Source organism: Marmota marmota, unplaced genomic scaffold, assembly GCF_001458135.2.
Source record: "Marmota marmota marmota unplaced genomic scaffold, marMar, whole genome shotgun sequence".
In the NCBI taxonomy this organism is placed as follows: Eukaryota; Metazoa; Chordata; class Mammalia; order Rodentia; family Sciuridae; genus Marmota; species Marmota marmota.
In genome coordinates, this window is record NW_025999932.1 from 24,415,184 (window position 1) to 24,432,644 (window position 17,461).

At 39.7% G+C, this 17,461-nt stretch overlaps 1 protein-coding gene across 3 annotated transcripts in view; it reads left to right on the forward strand.

The window, feature by feature from the left end:
* The window catches only part of Mtus2 (microtubule associated scaffold protein 2), a 567,575-nt gene that overhangs the window by 148,826 nt on the left and 401,288 nt on the right, over window positions 1-17,461 (forward strand). For 2 of the 3 annotated variants that reach the window (XM_048800772.1, XM_048800774.1), the window contains exon 3: window positions 12,834-12,888. The exons of the other annotated variant lie outside the window; for it this stretch is intronic. The gene's annotated coding sequence lies outside the window, so the exon portion shown is untranslated. The remainder of the gene's footprint in view (window positions 1-12,833; window positions 12,889-17,461) is intronic. 3 annotated transcript variants of the gene reach the window in all.

A 17,461-nucleotide genomic window follows, 5' to 3' on the forward strand; every position in this document is an offset into this window, starting at 1 on the left:
GAATCCCTCCCTTGCTGGGACTAAAGGAATTAATGGTTGTTTTCTGATTCAGGGATGTGAGGATATTGCAGCAAGAGTGATAGGGACTTCCATTGTGTCCAGTATTTGAGCTCAGCTCTTCTTTAATTTCCCCAGTTGTAAAGTGGGGAATGATATTTGCAGCCACCTAGGTTCATCATCAAGTCTTCTTGTTTCTGAAGATCTGTTTACTCCTTGGGATTCATTTTGTACACGTCTCATAAAGCAAAAGTGTCATCAATGTTGTTAGCGATGACATCTTAGGAGTCACTTTATCTTTCCATTTCTGTCCCTTTACCACTACCAAAAGACATTATTGAGAAAACAGAAAGATAGATAAATGCATTTGTGAAGGAAGAAACCAGTAAAAATTAGAATGTAAGTATATAGAGCCACTAGCAGAGTTTTTAGTAAACTCATCACCCCCTAAAAATCAACTGACTATGAACCATTATTTCATGATAACTTTTAACTCCAAGATGTTAAAAGTCCATTGATTACCAAACATTCAAAGTCATTCAAAGCCTTTGGAGTAAACAAAGCCCTGAAACAATTTTCAGAGGGAACATTTTTATTAGGGGGAATATATTCAAAACCTGAGAAGATTTTGAATAATTCAGGGGAGAAATGGAACTTTGCCCCCACCCACCCGCCAAATGTAATGTAGTTTGAAGTGATATAAGCTAGTGTCTAAAATATTAGTTTAATATGAGAACAGGCCCCTTTGCAGCCTGAGATGATGTTCCATCAACCTCCCTTGTCACCACAAGCAATTGTTTGTAATCGAGCTCTGCAGTGCTTTGATTCAATTGGTTTTGGGCCAGCCTCTAATCAAGAGATGCAAATGCTTTCTCATCCGCAGTTTCACTAGCTTAGACCTGTCTGCAGAGGGGGATTGATATTGAATTCCCTGTAATTGAAGATGCTTCATTGGGTGTGCTTGATAACGTTGGTGAGCTGGGAGCGCGCCAGGGGCTGAGATTCTGCGTGGGGTTCAGCTGTTGGAATGAGGCGCTGGGGAGTCTAGGCAGCCTCAGGAAATTGTTGCTTAGTTATTGTGGACCTTTAGGGATGAATTTTCATCTTGCTTAAGACCTAACCAGTAAAAGAACTTATGAAAATGAGGCCAACATAGTCATGCCTCTTCAGATAAGAGATGAAATATATAAGGAATCTTTATGGATACAAGTAGAGTTCAGATACACAACTAAGAAATAGGAAATAAATTTGCTTCACTAATGGAGTTCTTTATCAGCTTTCTGAACTCAGAAAAAGATACCCCAGCAAACTCTAGGAAGTAGGAGGCTACAGGTGTGAAGCAAGTTAGATTTGGCTTATTGGTGATGGGGATGAAGTCATCCATGAATCTGGGTCAAGATGTGATGAGGGTTGTCTTCGGCTCCAAGCATCCTCTGATTGGGTGTCCACAGGACCCAGGCAGGGAGAGACGGTTAGTATGATAGGCACCTTCCATTGGGGTGACAGTAGGAGGGGCGAGGATGGATGGACAGGGAAGCACAGGAGGCTGATGGCTCTGCCTAGGATCCCTGGCCATTAATGTGTACCATGCCCACTGTATTGTGGGTATATCTGTGAGCACAGTACCCACTGATCACTGCTGCATAGTGATCACACTGGGCCCTCAGTGCCAGGTCATCTCATTTTCACCTTCAGTCAGGCATCTGGATATTTTATGCAGATTTTCTTGATTTCTGCTTATTGATAATGAGTTCAAATCATTACATAAAATGCCTCTGTAAGGACAGATTGGGCCCCTGCACCTGTCTTCTCTGCCCCTGCCCTTCCAAACAAGAGGCTGATGAGGAAGGAGGTTGCTGGCACCTTCTCCCTGGGAGGCACTGTGCTGTGGGTTGAGGCCTCACTGACTGGCCACTCATGCCAGGCCCAAGGCAGGGGAGACCTAGGGAAGTCCAGGCAGGGGAGATGTTAGAGGCTTGGGACACTGGAAGGTGAACATCACAGGGTCATGTGGGTGTGAGGTGGACTGTCCTTCACTGTCCAGCACAAGCTGAAGGGATGTTTCTCTTGATGAAGGATGTGATTTCTCCATTTTATTTCTGTTGAGCCAGTGTAACAGTGAGGGATCTTAGGTGGACCTCTTTATCTTCTGTGACTTAATTTTGACTCTGAACTATTTCTCTACTCTGGGTTACTGGGAGATTCAATCTTAGCTGCTCTATAGCCTTTACCTTCCTTCTGCTTTGTACAAAGGCCCTGGGGTCAGAGGCAGCACCTAGGTACAAGAGGTATCTTTTTAGTTAAGAATCTCAGGTCTACTCTCCTTACCTCTGAGATGTACAAAGTCACCTTGGGTCAGCCAGTGTGATACCTGTCTTCTGTATCTAGGAGCTTGTACTTACTGGGGTCCCAGCCTGGACTGGGCTGCAGCTATTTCTTCTTTCTCAGTCTCTACTGGCATAAGAGCAGCCAGTACGCAGACTACTGCCTCTGTGAACAAAGCCCTCTATACTTTGTGGCTTTGGAGTTGATTTTGGAGGAGTCCCTCAATCTCTGGGCTCTTCTCTGTAGTTCCCACAGAAGTTTCTGCTCTCATCTGACTGACACCCCCTTTTCCTCCATGGGTTTTAGCATTTGGAAACCAAATCCAAGGAACGTGTCTTCTCGGCAACTCCTGCTCTTTGAGAGTCACCAAGCTGCCCAGGGATGGGAGAACACTGAGCCGGCTTGGGGGAGGCGGAGAAAGAGAACATAGAAGAAAGAAACGTGTTAGTATTTTAACAAGTATATATTTTTTTTTCATGGTGGCACATCAATGTTACTGTTTGATTTCTGTGTTAGCCTTTTATCGCTGTTTCCGAGCTACCTGACATGAACAATTTAGAGGAAGAAAGATTTATCTTGGCTCACAGTTTTGGAGAATTCAGTCCATAGTTGGCTCCAAGACAGAAGCATCCAGGGTGTGGCAGAGGAAAGCCCAGGACAGATATATCCCCAAGGCCACAACCCCAGTGACCTATTTCCTGCAGCCATGCCCCACTTGCCTAGAGTTTTCACTACCTCCCAGTAATCCATTCACATTATTAACCCACTGTTGAGGTCAGAGCCTTCATGATCCAGTGCTCCTCTCTGAACACTGCTCATTACCCAGCACATAAGATTGGGGGGAGAGGGAACGATACAAATCCACACCATAAGTTCCAGAGCCTAAAGGAAACAGAAGTGAAGACTGTGGGAAAGAGAGAGAGGGGAAGAGGAAGCCAGGACCTGCCTGGTCCAAAGATCCTTTGCCTTCTGGGGTGGCAGGGAGGAGGGAGAGTGGGCTGAGGGGGAAGAGAGATTTCTGATGGCTGCTCACCGACCAGAACCAGGAGCTGTCAGCAAAATTCCACCCTGTGAACTGACTCCCCACTTGCCACACTCCCAGGGAGGTGCTAATGAATATTTCTTTAATGACTGCCTTTTCAGTGGTTCACGGCCACCTCCAATACCTTGGATTATGCTTGGCCATTTATAGGACTTGGTTTGGCTGCCCCTCCTCTGCTTCCCCTGGTCCTTGGAAGACTCTAGTCTTGGTGGTTCTTTTTTTTTATTATTATTATGGCAAAATAAACATGACATAATATTTACTATCTTAATCATTTCTACATGCCCAGTTTGGTGGAATAAAGTACATCCCCATTGTTGTGCAACCATCACCACTATCTATATCTAGAATTTTTTCTATTATTATTATTATTATATTTTTTTTTGGAATTATGTCACTGGGAGCATGCCTTTGGGGTTTATATTTGTCCCTGGGGAGTGGAAATTTCTCTTTGCTTTCTTATTTTTTTAATTGATTTTATTTTTTAACTACATGACAGTGGAATGCATTATAATTCTTATTACACATATAGAGCACAATTTTTCATATCTTTGTATATAAAGTATGTTCATACCAATTCATGTCTTTATACATGTACTTTGGGTTTTTTTGCATTACAATTCTTATTACACATATATATCACAATCTGTCATACCTCTGTATATAAAGTATGTTGATACGCAATTCGTATCTTCATACATGTACTTTGGATAATGATGTCCATCACATTCCACCATCCTTCCTAATCCCCCACCTCCTCCCTTTCCCTCCCTCCCCTATTCCCTATCTAGAATTCATCCATTCCTCCCATGATCCCCCTCCCTACCTCACTATAAGTCAGCCTCCTTATATCAGAGAAAACATTTGGCATTTGTTTTTTGGGGGGATTGGCTAACTTCACTTAGCATTATCTTCTCCAACGCCACTCATTTACCTACAAATGCCATGATTTTATTCTCTTTTATTGCTGAGTAAAATTCCATTGTGTATATATGCCACATTTTTTTTTATCCATTCATCCACTGAAGGGCATCTAGGTTAGCCCCACAATTTAGCCATTGTGAATTGTGCTGCTATAAACATTGATGTGGCTGTGTCCCTGTAGTATACTGTTTTTAAGTCCTTTAGGTATAGTCCAAGGAGAGGGATAGCTGGGTCAAATGGTGGTTCCATTCCCAGTTTTCCAAGGAATCTCCATACTGCTTTCCATATTGGCTGCATCAATTTGCAGTCCCACCAGCAATGTATGAATGTACCTTTTTCCCCACATCCTCACCAACACTTATTATTGTTTGTCTTCATAATAGCTGCCATTCTGACTGGAGTGAGATGATATCTTAGAGTATTTTGATTTGCATTTCTCTGATTGCTAGAGATGATGAGCATTTTTTCATATATTTGTTGATTGTATATCCTCTTCTGAGAAGTGTCTGTTCAGGTCCTTGACCCATTTGTTGATTGGATTATTTGTTTTTTCGGTGCTTAGCTTTTTGAGTTCTTTATATACCCTAGAGATTAGTGCTCTATCTGATTTAAAACTTTTTTAAATTTGCAAAACTGAATCCATTCCCATTAAACAACAAATCACCATTCCCCTCCCCCAGCTTCTGGCAACCACCACTCCACTCTGTACGAATTTAATTTAATGCCATATGATTCTCATATAAACAGAATCATATGGTATTAATCTTTTTGTAACTGGTTAGACTCTTACCATGTCGTCCTCAAGTTTCATCCATGTTGTAGAATGCTCAGAATCTCATTCCTTTTAAAGCTGAATGGTATTCTATTGTAGGTACATACTGTTGGGAGTCGCCCTGGCTCCAAAGACTAACTTCCCTATCCCCCAAGAAGAGCTGTCCAATGGTGAGCCCTGCTGGCTCACATGATCCTTACCCACCAATCAGATTAGCCCTGCTGGCTCACCTGATCCTTATCCACCAATCAGACTAGCCCTGCTGGCTCACATGATCCTTACCCACCAATCAAAAAGCACCCCATGCCAACTGTCAGACCACCTCGGGCTCTATAAGTATGCAGAGCTGTTCCTCAACAAATGGGCATTTTCTCCCTTGGCAAGCCTTGATGGTTCTTTCACATACCACAATTTATTTATCCATTCATCCACTGATGGACATTTGTGTGGATTCAGTGTTTTCACTGTGACTAACGCTGCTATGAATGTGGGTGTACAAATATCTTTTTGAGACTCTGATTTCAATTCTTTGAGGTTTATTTTTAGAAGTGGGATTTGGGGATTATATGGTAATTCTATTTTAAGTTTGGTGGGGGAGGGGAGAGACTACCAGAACGTTTTCCACAGAAACTATACCATTTTATAATCAACAATGCACAAGGATTCCAATTTGTACATTGGTATCAATATTTGTTATTTTTTTATAGTAGCCACCTAATAAGTATGAGGTGTTGTCCTGTTGCAAGTTTTTATTTGTATTTCTTAATGGTTAGAGTGAACTTGAGAATCTTTTCATGTGCTTATTGGTCATTTGAATCTCTCTTATGGAAATGTCTATTCAAGTTCCTTGTCCATTTTTTAATCAGGTTGTTTTTTTTTTGTTTTTGCTTGTGGAATGAATATATATATATATATATATATATATATATATATATATAAGCTTTATTTGTGATCTTAGAGGAAAAGCTTCTAGTTTTTCACTATTGAGGATGATGGTTGCTGTGAATTTTTCATATGTGGCTTTTATTGTGTTCAGGAAGATTTCTTTTATATCTAGTTTTGTGAGTTTTTATCATGAATAATATTGAATTTTACAAATGCCATTGCTGAATCAATTGAGATTTACCCTCTTTATTCTGCTAATGTGGTATACTGATCAGTTTTCACGTGTTTAACCATCCTTGCTTTCTAGGAGTAAATATCTGTTGGTCATGATGTATAATCTTTGAATATGCTGCTGAATTTCATTTCCCAGGATTTTGTTGGGGATAGACCTATCAGTTTTCATAAGGGGTATTGATCTTTAGTTTTATTTTCATGTAGTTCTTTGCCTGGCTTTTCTGCAAGGTTTATTTACAGTGAACTCACAGAATGAATTAGTGTTCTGACTTCTTCATTTTTGGCGGATAAGTTTGAGGTACACTTGGGTTAGTTCTTCTTTATATGCTCAGTAGCATTAACCAGTGAACTTTTCAGGTCCAGGGCTTTTCTTTCTTGGTAAATTTTGATGACCAATATGGTCTTTTTACTAGCTGTGGGTCTATTCAGATTTTCTATTTCTTCATGACTTAGTAGGTTTTGTGTTTCTAGCAGTTTCATCTAGAATATCCATTTGTTTTGGTGTGCAATTGTTCATAGTCCTCTCTTATAATCCTTTCTAATTCTTTAGAAACATTAGTAATGTCCCCAATATCACTTCTGATGAAAGGTATTTGTGTTTTTCTCTTTTTACCTTAGTCTAGATAATCTAGCTAAATGTTTCTTAATTTTGATGTTCTTTTCAAATAACCATTTTTTTTTGTTTTGTTGTTGTTTTTCTAGTTCTTATTATGCTTATCTCAATATATTTTTTTCTTTCTGCTAACTTTGTTTTAGTTTTTGTTTTTCTAGTTCCTTGAGTTTGCTTCCTGAAGTTGTAAATACAGGTCATTCGTCTTTAATGAAAGTGTTCTTAGCTATAAAATAGCCCCTTAGCATTGCTTTTGCTGTATCCCATGAAGCTTGAATATAATTTTCATTTTCATTCAAGTGTAATTACTTTATAATATCCTTTGTGATTGTTTCTTTAACTTATTGGTTGTTTAAGAGTGTGTTGTTTTTACAAATTTGCAAAATTTTCAGTTTTTCTCCTGTTACTGATTTCTAACATCATCCTGCTGTGGTTGGAGAAGACACTTTATGGTATCTATATTTTAAAATATGGAATCTCAATTTTAAATTTGGGTCTTAATTTATGGCCTAACATGTGATCTATGCTAAAGATTTTTCCATGTGCACCTATGTGAGTATGTATGCTACGGTTGTTGGATAGTGTGTTCTATATAGGTCTGTTACATCTAGTTGGTTTATTGTGTTATTTCAATCCTTCTGTATAATATTTCATTATTAAGAATAGGGTGTTGACTTCTCCAGCTGTTGTAATACTATTTCTCTCAATTGTAAACATTTACACACACAACAGTAGATAACCAATATACATAAAACAAAAATTAACATGATTGTTATATCCTCTGCTGTGCTGAATATTTTGTTAGTACATTTTTTTTTGTCTTTGGTAATTTTTTTTTTAAATTTTCCCTCTCTGAATCTAGTAATAGTTTACCCTATTCTCTTGTGTTGACAATGTTCACACGGGGTATCTTTTTCCATTTACTTTCAACTTATGCGTGTCTTTAGATCTAAAGTAGTATCTCACAAACAGTATAGTGTTGGCTCATTTTTTAAAAAATAAATTAGTTCAGTCTCTGTCTTTTAATTGGAGAGTTTAATCCATTTACATTTAAAATAATTGATGATAATGAAAAACTTGCTTCTATCACGTTATTTGTTTTCTATATGCCTTATGACTCTTTTGTTCCTTATTTCTGGCACTTATGTCTCCTTTCATGTGTTGTTTATTTTTGTATTTAAACATTTCAAGTCTCATTTCCTTTTATGCATATTATATAGCTATTTTGCTTGTGGCTACCATAAGGATTATGCTTAACACCCTAAATTTATATCATCTTAACTTCAGCAGTGGATAAAAACTCTGCTTTTTTACAGTCCTGTCCCTCCCCTCTTTAGTTTTGGTGTCACAAAATTACATCTTTATACATTGTGTGTCCAAATATACAAACTAATATTAATTTTCAGCACACATATCTCTGAAATCATATAGAAAGGAAAATATTAAATTGAAAATTAAAGGTATAAGAATACTAACATTTATACTTGCCTATGTACTTAGTTTTACTGTGATCTTTATTTCTCCACACAGCTTCCAATTGCTGTCTAGAATTCTTCCATTTTAACCCTCAGGAGTCCCTTCGGAATTTCTTGTAGGGAAGATGTGGTGGTGATGAACTCCCTTGGCTTTTGTTTACCTTAAAATGTCACTTTACTGATATTTAAATTTGTTGATACACAATATTCTTGACTTCCTCTTGCCTTTACTTCTTCGAACATCTTTGCAATAGTTGTTTTAAATGTTTTTTTTTTCCCCTTTGGCTCTGCCTTTGAGTCTCCCTTAGGGACAGTTTCTCTTACTTTCTCTTTTTCTTTTGAATGAGCCATAATTTTTATGTTTGTATACCATATGATTTTGTTATTGTTGAGAACTGAACATTTGACTCTAATAATTTGGTAGCTTTGGGAATCAGATTCTCACCCTTCTCCAGCTTTTGTTGTTTTGTTTTGAATCATTGTATGCTGTCTTGGTGCTGAGGGTCAGCCTGAGATAAACTGAAGGCCTTTATCAAAGCCTGCATCTTTCCCTAGGCATGTGTGGTGCCTTTCCAATATTCCTCATAAATGCAGTTGATTTTGAATGTCCTGGTCTTTAATTTCTGTTGCTCACCTGGGGAAAAAGAGAAAGATGAAATAGATTTTTTAAAAAATGCTAGCCCTTTTTAGTCCCATTGAAACCCTTTCAATCTGAGAGGAGCAACAATAATATCTCCTGCCTCTGTGTCTTCGTCTCCCTGATCAGAAGCAGCAACCAGCAATCAAACACTAATATTCAGTATCTGAAAGACAAAGTCTGTCTGTTCTGGTTCCCACAAGATACATGAAAGCCACTCCAGGAACATATGCATGGTTGTCGGCCATGGGCTGGGGTGTAAGGAATGAGTTAAGATTTGAAATTGACTTTTATTAAGTCCAAGACTTCCCCTGGATGTTGCGATTGTTCAGTAGACTCCAGAGCTCCAAAACAGTGACATTGAACAGATTCTGCAAGTGTAATTGTTGTTTGGACAGGGAGATGGATTCCTGATGCTTCCTACTCTGTCATCTTCCCAGAACCCTCTCCCTGGTTCCTGTGCAGATCACTTCCCATGGGATACATAAAATCCAGGGTCTTTTGGTTAGTGGCTTCCACTCCCACTAATGACTGGAAGCTCCGTTTTATTTCTAGTGCCTTGAAAAGAGATGGATGAACTATTTTCCAGTGTCAAACAATAGTTATCTGACAGGTGCCACTTGAGTAGAGACCCAAAGGTGACTTTTCCTACCCATGTTTGGAGTCTTCTCTTTCATTCTCATGCATTATAATCTCTTGGTTTTCTATTTGCTCGCTTATTCCCATTAGAATTTAGCCATGTATATCTTGGATACCTTAGAAGCAAGTAGGGCCGAAAGAAAGAAAGGGAGGAAAGGAAGAAGATGGAGTGAAAAAGTAAAAATCCTTTTTTGACTTTTGATTTCTCTCTTGACACTCCCTCAGTGGCCCCATCTCTGCATCTAGTGAGAGTTCTCACTAGATTTGTGAGAGTTCTGTACTCTTGCTTTCTTCCCTTTCTCTTTTCATAGACCAATCAATGCAGGGTGGCTTGAACTGACTGAATGATTTTTTGCAAGGTCTCTAAAGCTTAGTTAACACTAAATCCAATGGACTATTTTCAGTTCTTTTTTTTGCTTGATCTGTTGGAAGTGTTTAAAATTCTGGTTTCTTTTTCATTTGTCTATGAGACCTGGTTCTAGCAGATGTTCTCCTTATCTCTCCAACTCTTCTTTCTCAGTCTCCTTTGTAGATGTCTCTTTCCCTTAAATGGCTCAGTCCTAAGCCCCCTTCTCTTTTCTTTTGGTATGCTCATGCTGGGTGATTAAAAAAATAACTATTTCTATGATTTAAGTAACCATTTGCAAACTGAGAATTTGCAAGACTATATTTCCAGCTGATATCTTTAACTTTTCACCCAATTCCATATGGCAAATCACTTACTAGTATTCTGTCTTGAATGTCTCCCACACACCTTGGTATCAGCAGGTCAGAACCAGCTGCTCTTCCTGCAGAGTTTCCCACTTGGCTGATGAGAACACTACCACCTTAGATACCCATCCACTCAAGTCCCAACCTGGGTGTCACCCTTGACTTCACATTTGAGCCATCACTGAGTTTGCCATTTCTGCCTCCTTTAGGAGCCACACAGCTACCCACTTCCACTTCTCTCTGCTGCCATTGTCCTTTCTGCTGGGAGTCTGTGTCCCCTTCTTATTCCTTTGCCCCACCCACTCTGTCTCATCTCAGGATGTGGTTGGAGTTAAGTCCCCAAAGTGCAGACTTGGTAATGCCAAGTCTCTGCTCAATACTGGTCCTTAGGATCAGTCAGGCTTGCCCACCTGGGGTACCCAGCCCTCACTCATGGGCTCTTATTCATTTCATTCCCACTCACAGTCGCTCAGCCATACCAATGGCTTTCATTTCCTGGAAAACTGTTCTTCTTTGCCTCTTTATTACTGTAGTGAGATGGAGAGACATTGGAAGGGTTGGATGAGAGGAGTTACATGACAGACATAATTTGTACTTTCAAAAGACACTCTAGCTGTGGACTGTAGGGTGGGACCTGGGAGGGTCTGCAGACAGTGGTTCCAGGATCCCACTGAGAGAAGATGGTGGTGTGGGTTGGTACTGCCCATGGAGATAGAGGAGGTAGTCAGATGCTGGATATGTTTTGAAAGGATACCAGAGAACACTGGTGACAGGCTGCATGTGGAATCTGAGAGAAAGGGAGGAGTTTGTGGTGACTGCATGGTATTTGCCCTGGGCCACAGGAAAGGTGAACCTGGCATCAACTGAAATGCAGGCAGATTGCAGGTAGAAAGTTTTGAACAGGGGTAGTGGGAGTGGAAAGATCAGCAGTTTACTTCTGAGATCTGCTCAACATCTGTGCTGACACGGTAAGCAGAAGAGCAGCCTCCGTTGATCTCCACGTGGCAACGTGTTACCACATAAGCAAAAGGACTTTGCAGATGTGATGAAGTTAAGGATGTTGAGATAGGACATTTTCCTGGATTGTCCATGTGGATCCAATGAAGTCACAGGGGTCCTTACAAGAAGGCAGTGGAAATGTCAAAGTCAGAGAAGGAAACCTGATGATTGAAACAGAAGTTGGAGTGATAGGTTTTGAAGTTCTAGCATGAGGCCACAAGCTAAGTAAGCAATGCAGGCAACCTCTGTATATCTTGTGAAATCCATTTTTCTAACCCTGGCTTTATAAAGCATGGAAATAGATTCTCTCCTGAAGTCTTCAGAAGACTGGAGGAGACTTTGAATTGCCTCTTGTCAAAATCATGCTAATACCTTCATTTTAGTCTGATAAAGCTCATTTCAAACTTCTGACCTCTAAAACCTGAGGATAAAAAATTTGTGTTGTCTTAAGTCATTAAGTTGTGATAATTTGTTAAAACAGCACTATGAAACTAATACAGTAGAGATGTCAACCAGGCTATATTATATATGTCTGGAGTTGTGGGAACTCTTTAATTCCTTCACTTCCACTGTCACTTATTACTAGTCAAAATAACATGCTGTTTTGGCAGCCTCAACTATCTTAACAGTAAAAATCTGAAAATAGCTTTTAGCTAAGTGAATTCCCCATACTGTATAGCACAAGTTTCCTGCTTTTGGCTGGTGAATCTTGTCCATACTATAACTGATATACTATGTAACTCTATGCTACATACTTTTTGCTTCATACAGAATTTTGATATGTATTGCAAGTGATTTCATATTAATAAATATGATATCACATTAATATAACCAAACAAAAAGTTATCATCTGAAGTAGAAAGTAAAAGATGCAAGATGTAATAATTAAGTAATAGCAAAGATGCAGGGAGAGTTAAAGAAAGGTACAAGGATTATAATGAAATTGTATTTGAGTTGATAGTTTAAGGGCAAATATATCTTTAAACTACAGTAGTTAATTCCTAAGACCATCACTATTATTGTAGCATGAGTCCAAAGTGGTCACCATGAAAAAATTACATGACCATTGACTGATGCAGTCATTCAGAAAGTAGGAAATTGTACAATATATTTTTCAAGCTATCTCTTAGCATAATTCACATTTTGAGTGCATTGCCTTAGATATGCTTCAATTGTCTAGAAAATTAATTTAGGTGGAACATTTAGTTCCTCAGTGATACTACATAATAATAGAGCATCATTGAATTTTAGCAGTGAATAAATTCACAAATATTAATGTGAGATGTTTGAAGGGTAAACTCTAATGGTGCACAGGTCCTTTTGCAAAAACCTTTATCTATAGAACTATAAATAACTAATATAGAGTTAAAATCATGCAGGAGCAACATAGTGGAAGTTCACTTACCCAAGTGAGACCTGAAGCAGCAAGTTTGCTGTAGCATATGGGGTGATTTTTAAGTCTCTTTAACAAGAAGCTACATCCTGCCTCGTTCTGTTCTAAGACCTCTGCATATATTAACTGATTTTAAACCTCATAAAAACAATTTTGTGAGTGAAGTACTGTTATTGTTCCCATTTTACAGATGGCAGAACTGAGGCACAGAGAGATCAAGTAACAAACCCAAGTTCATCTGGCTGGTAAGTCTAGATTCCAGCATAGGGAGGCTGGCTCTGGAGCCCGTGCCCTTAACTGTGTGTTGCTGTGTCTTCACTCATCTTTCCACATACACATTTGAATTGCCTTTTCTCTGCTCTGTGCCTTTGAAGTCGTCCATGCAGAAGGTGTTAATGGGATTTCTCTTCAACACTTTCTCTCCTAGTTCAGGTCCTCCTCTTTAGCCTGGTCTAGGCCACTAGTTTATTCATCCTCTGCGGATTCTGATCCTTAATCCAGATGATGTGGCACTGCCTCACCAGATGGCATCCTTCTTGTTGAAAGCCATGTATCATTTTCCCATATCCTACAGAATAGGGGCCTAATTCCCAAGCGTGACATTTTTATCATTCAAGATTCATGTTTGTGAGCAAGAGAAATCCTGTCTAGTAACTCTGATCGGGAGAGTATTTTCCCTGGGTGATGGGAAAGAGCCAGGGAGCTCTGAGCAGGGGCAGCAGAACAGGTGAGGCCAGATGCTCTACTGACCACTGCTCTGCCCTGGTTTAACCCCCACAGCTGGGAAGGCTGCCATTGGTGGCTGCAGTTACTACAGCTGCCACTCATCAGGGCATCTGAATCCACTCTCACCATCACCATGGTCTCTGGGTCATATGCTTGAGATTCAAAATCCTATGTGAGAGCAGGCATTTGACTCCGCCTGGCTGGTTTCCCTAAGGGGGAACAAGGATGATGAGCAACCTCATTTTGCTTCTTTAATGTAATATAGGTCCCTTACATCTGCTGAGACTGACAGCATTGAGAATTGCCTGAAAGTAGGAACTTGGTTTGGTTCCCAGCAGCCAGAAATATCCCTTCAGCTTGTTGCTCTAACATTTTTGTCTGTAGCTCAAAAAAGAATATATGTGCACACACACAATGTATGTCCATGTACACACACATGAACATACAGACATTTAACTGAAAAAAGACTTCAGGAAACAATTCTTACCCATGGAAATGTGAGCAACTAATATTTTCCATTATTTTCTTATTTCTTAAAATGCTGGTCATAACTTACTCCTCCGATTCACGTTTGACTCTGTAGCATTCTCTGAATAGTATTCAAAATTCTCCCAACGAGTAGTTTTACTTAGGTCAATGCTTATTTGTGTAAGAGACGAATGTTTTCACTAATCCTTAAGTGAATGTTTCAAAATAGATCCTTGAAGGTGTGCATTTATTACCTTGACAACAAAGTAGGCAAACATGAGAAGAAAATATAAATCTGTTATGTAATACAAAGGAGTACTTTGTAATTTCAAACCGAATATCTGATTGTATCAATGGAAGTACCTAATATAATACTTCAGCATAGCTTGCCAGGAAATGATAAGAGTTTGTCGGGAAGTGATATGTTTTAGTTTTGTGTACCTCTTAAGCAGTAATAGTTCGTCTTTTAACAAATAGGAAGTGAATGAGACACTTTGCTGGGTATTTTGACAGGTATAGTGGTGAACAGGGCTGAAATCCTGGTCTCTAGGAGCTGAAAGTCTAGAAGAGAAGACAAGGATATAGAAAATAGTTGTATCCATTATAAAGAAATAAGGATCATGAGAAAAGAATAAAAAGGAATAAATAAGATGCATAGGCATTCAGAGAAATGTGAGCATTCAGTTCCTGTTGAGCAGGTTCTTTGAAATAAAGGAGGACAAGAGGGACTACAAGAGGGACCTCCTTGTCATCTGCTCCATGGTGCAGCTGATCAGGCCCTGGGGATCTACATGTGCTTACAGACCACAGGGCTTGTCTATAGGGAAGATTGCTGTCCTAGCCCTCTTTGTTCCTAGAACGTAGGTCACCTTTGGCAGCTAGCACCCAGTCAGTACTGAGTAAATAAATAGCAAATGGATTAACCTTCTTTTGGCAGCAGAGTTTCTAGAGGTGATTGGAGCTCAGTGTTCTGGCCAAGGGCTCTTGCACCTCCATGGAGTTGAAGGGGGCATGGGATCTCTTTGGAGAATCAATGCCAGCCACAGGCATGTCTTTCCCAAATCAGAAATGACAGGTTGTATCAGCAAAGTTTGCTGAATGTCTTTCAGGTGAACATTCTGGGGCCAGCAGGGATCTATAGATCCTAAAAGTCAAGGATCCTACCCTAAAGGGCTGTCCAGTTCTGCAAATAAAGTAGGACAGGGAGGGATATGAAGGAGGCAAAACAGAAATAACCACGTGCAGTGAAGATGAGAAAGGATACTGCTGTGGGGGAGGCACAGGCAGAGAAAGGGTAGCCAGTGGCCTGGGCCACATCCAGCTGAGGAACTCTGGGTTGACTTTGGCCAGTGTGAATCAGGCATGATAGCGTCTATGTGTTACTCTTCTCTAGTCATGATACCAATATCTTGAAACTCTGTTCTTTCTTAATAAAATGAACCTAGTACTGTTAACCTACTGCATTGCATTCATCCAAGTCCTCCTTTGTACTGGGGGACTGTTAAGTACAGAATCTGCTCTCCAGGAACACGCACCATGGAGATAAAGTGGAAGAGGAATAGTATTATCTCATTAGCTTTTTCAAAACAAAACTATTTTTATGTCCTGACAGATGGTTCATAGTAACATTCTTTTTTTTCTGATTGTATCCAATTCCTTTAAATATGAAACTCTGCCTAAAAGACACTCCCCAGTCCTTTACTATGTAAAGAGCCAGTCTCTAAACAGAGATGAAAAACTTATCCTGCATTGATGGGCTCTATAAGTTATAGGATGGAGAGAAGGATATGACATAACAAGAGGGCAGGCGGAAACAGGTCATCTCCAGGGCTGGGCTGAACATGAGCAGAAGAAACGGCAAGGTACCAGAGGAAGATGCTCCAAGCTACTGCAAAAGGGAAATGCAAACTCTTCTACCAGAAGAATTGAGAACCAGCAAAAGCAAGCAGCAGCAAAACTCATTCTTATTCTGTGAGTACCTCCCTTCTGAGGTCCAGTCAGCCATGAAGCAGTGAGTCTGCACATATTTTTTAGTGCAGTGGCATAATACTACCTCTTATGTAATACCCACCAGGTAGGTGATGGGTGTGTTAGATGCATTTTCTTCTAGTCCTCACAACAAAGCTACAAGCCACTATTTTTAATTGTGTTAAACGGCTGACAGGGAGACAAGATGAGATTAGTGAGTTAACACTTAGCCAGAGGAGGACAGAGGGTGCCAACTTCTCTTTACCTTAATCTAGCAGATCCCCTTGCCTGTCATTGTGGTTTTTTTTTTTTTGGCCCTGATGAAGGCTTTCTGAGAGGCCTAATGATAGGCAGACAGTTTTTAATTCTTTAAGACAAAACAGGGGGAGAGCATGCTACCAGAAAGCACACGCTGGATAATTCACATGCTGTTCCACAGGCAGTTGGAAAATCTTAAAATTTGCTTCAGAGGTGTCAAAGCACATGACCCCCTTTTGACACTGTGATTTCATTTTCATTCACCCAGCTCAGAATTTCTTCAAACTCCTTCTTTTGCACTCAGGAACAGAGGATTTGGCATCTCCATTTGCCTATTCGGCCACAGGGAAACCCTGGGCTTGCTTTGCTCCAAATAAACCAGCCCCTCCTGCTAATTTTTATTTCCAATCTAGATATCCTGTCATTTCAACAAGAACATCTAACCGGTGGCATCTCCAGGCAACCGATATAATGATCTCCCCAGATAAATCTTAAATTTCAGTTTAAACTGCCAACTTGCAAAGTCAATCTTTTTAATCAGTTCGTAGTTTCAGTCCTTCCCCAGAATCATCTAAATCGTCCCACTTTGAAGTTTTCTCTAACTATTCCATAAGAAAATAGTGGTTTTACATTTTTAACTTTTAATTCGATGATCAAAGGCTCATAACTAGAAACTGCTATGCTTTGCTCTTCCCTTCCCATTCTAAGTCCTCAGTGGCCACAGATTTCAAATCATTTTGCTGCTTTTCCCAATATCTAGTTTCACCATTCTAAGAATGTGCTCTGTTGGTATTTATGATTTTTTTTTAACATCGTTTTGGACATTTGCAGGTGGTTCCTCATCACAGCAGTGGAGAATTCAGCTCTTCACTCCACAACCCTCCTCCCCTTTCATTCCCCTAGAATTTCAAAATTTACATGTCAGCAGTAACTGTTTACATATATAGTTATTACTTGAAATTTGCTGATGATCCCTTTAGTGTGCTATGTTGATTCAATTCTTTACTCATGCAACTTAAAAATAATTCCCCCCTTAAGGTTAATAAATGCCACACGAGGCAGACATGGCTAGCTGCTTCCCATCAGCCATTTCCTTTTCCTTTGTGCTGGATGAGCTCTGATTTTGTTCCTGTATTCATCCCTTTACTACATGACTTAGCAAGTCCTGATTGTGCCAAGCCAATCTCCAGGCCCCACTCCCTGTCCTTCAAGAAAAAGCCTGTGCAGGTTGCCACTCAGGAAGGTTTCTTTGATCTCAGGCAAACAAGGAAGAAATTGCCTCTTCTATTGCTTGGAGAAGAGAGTTCTAAAAATCTGCAGAACACTACTAAACACAAATATCCAAACCCCTCAAAGCCACCAGCTGTGGTTTTTTTTTTTTTTTTTTTTTTTTTTTTT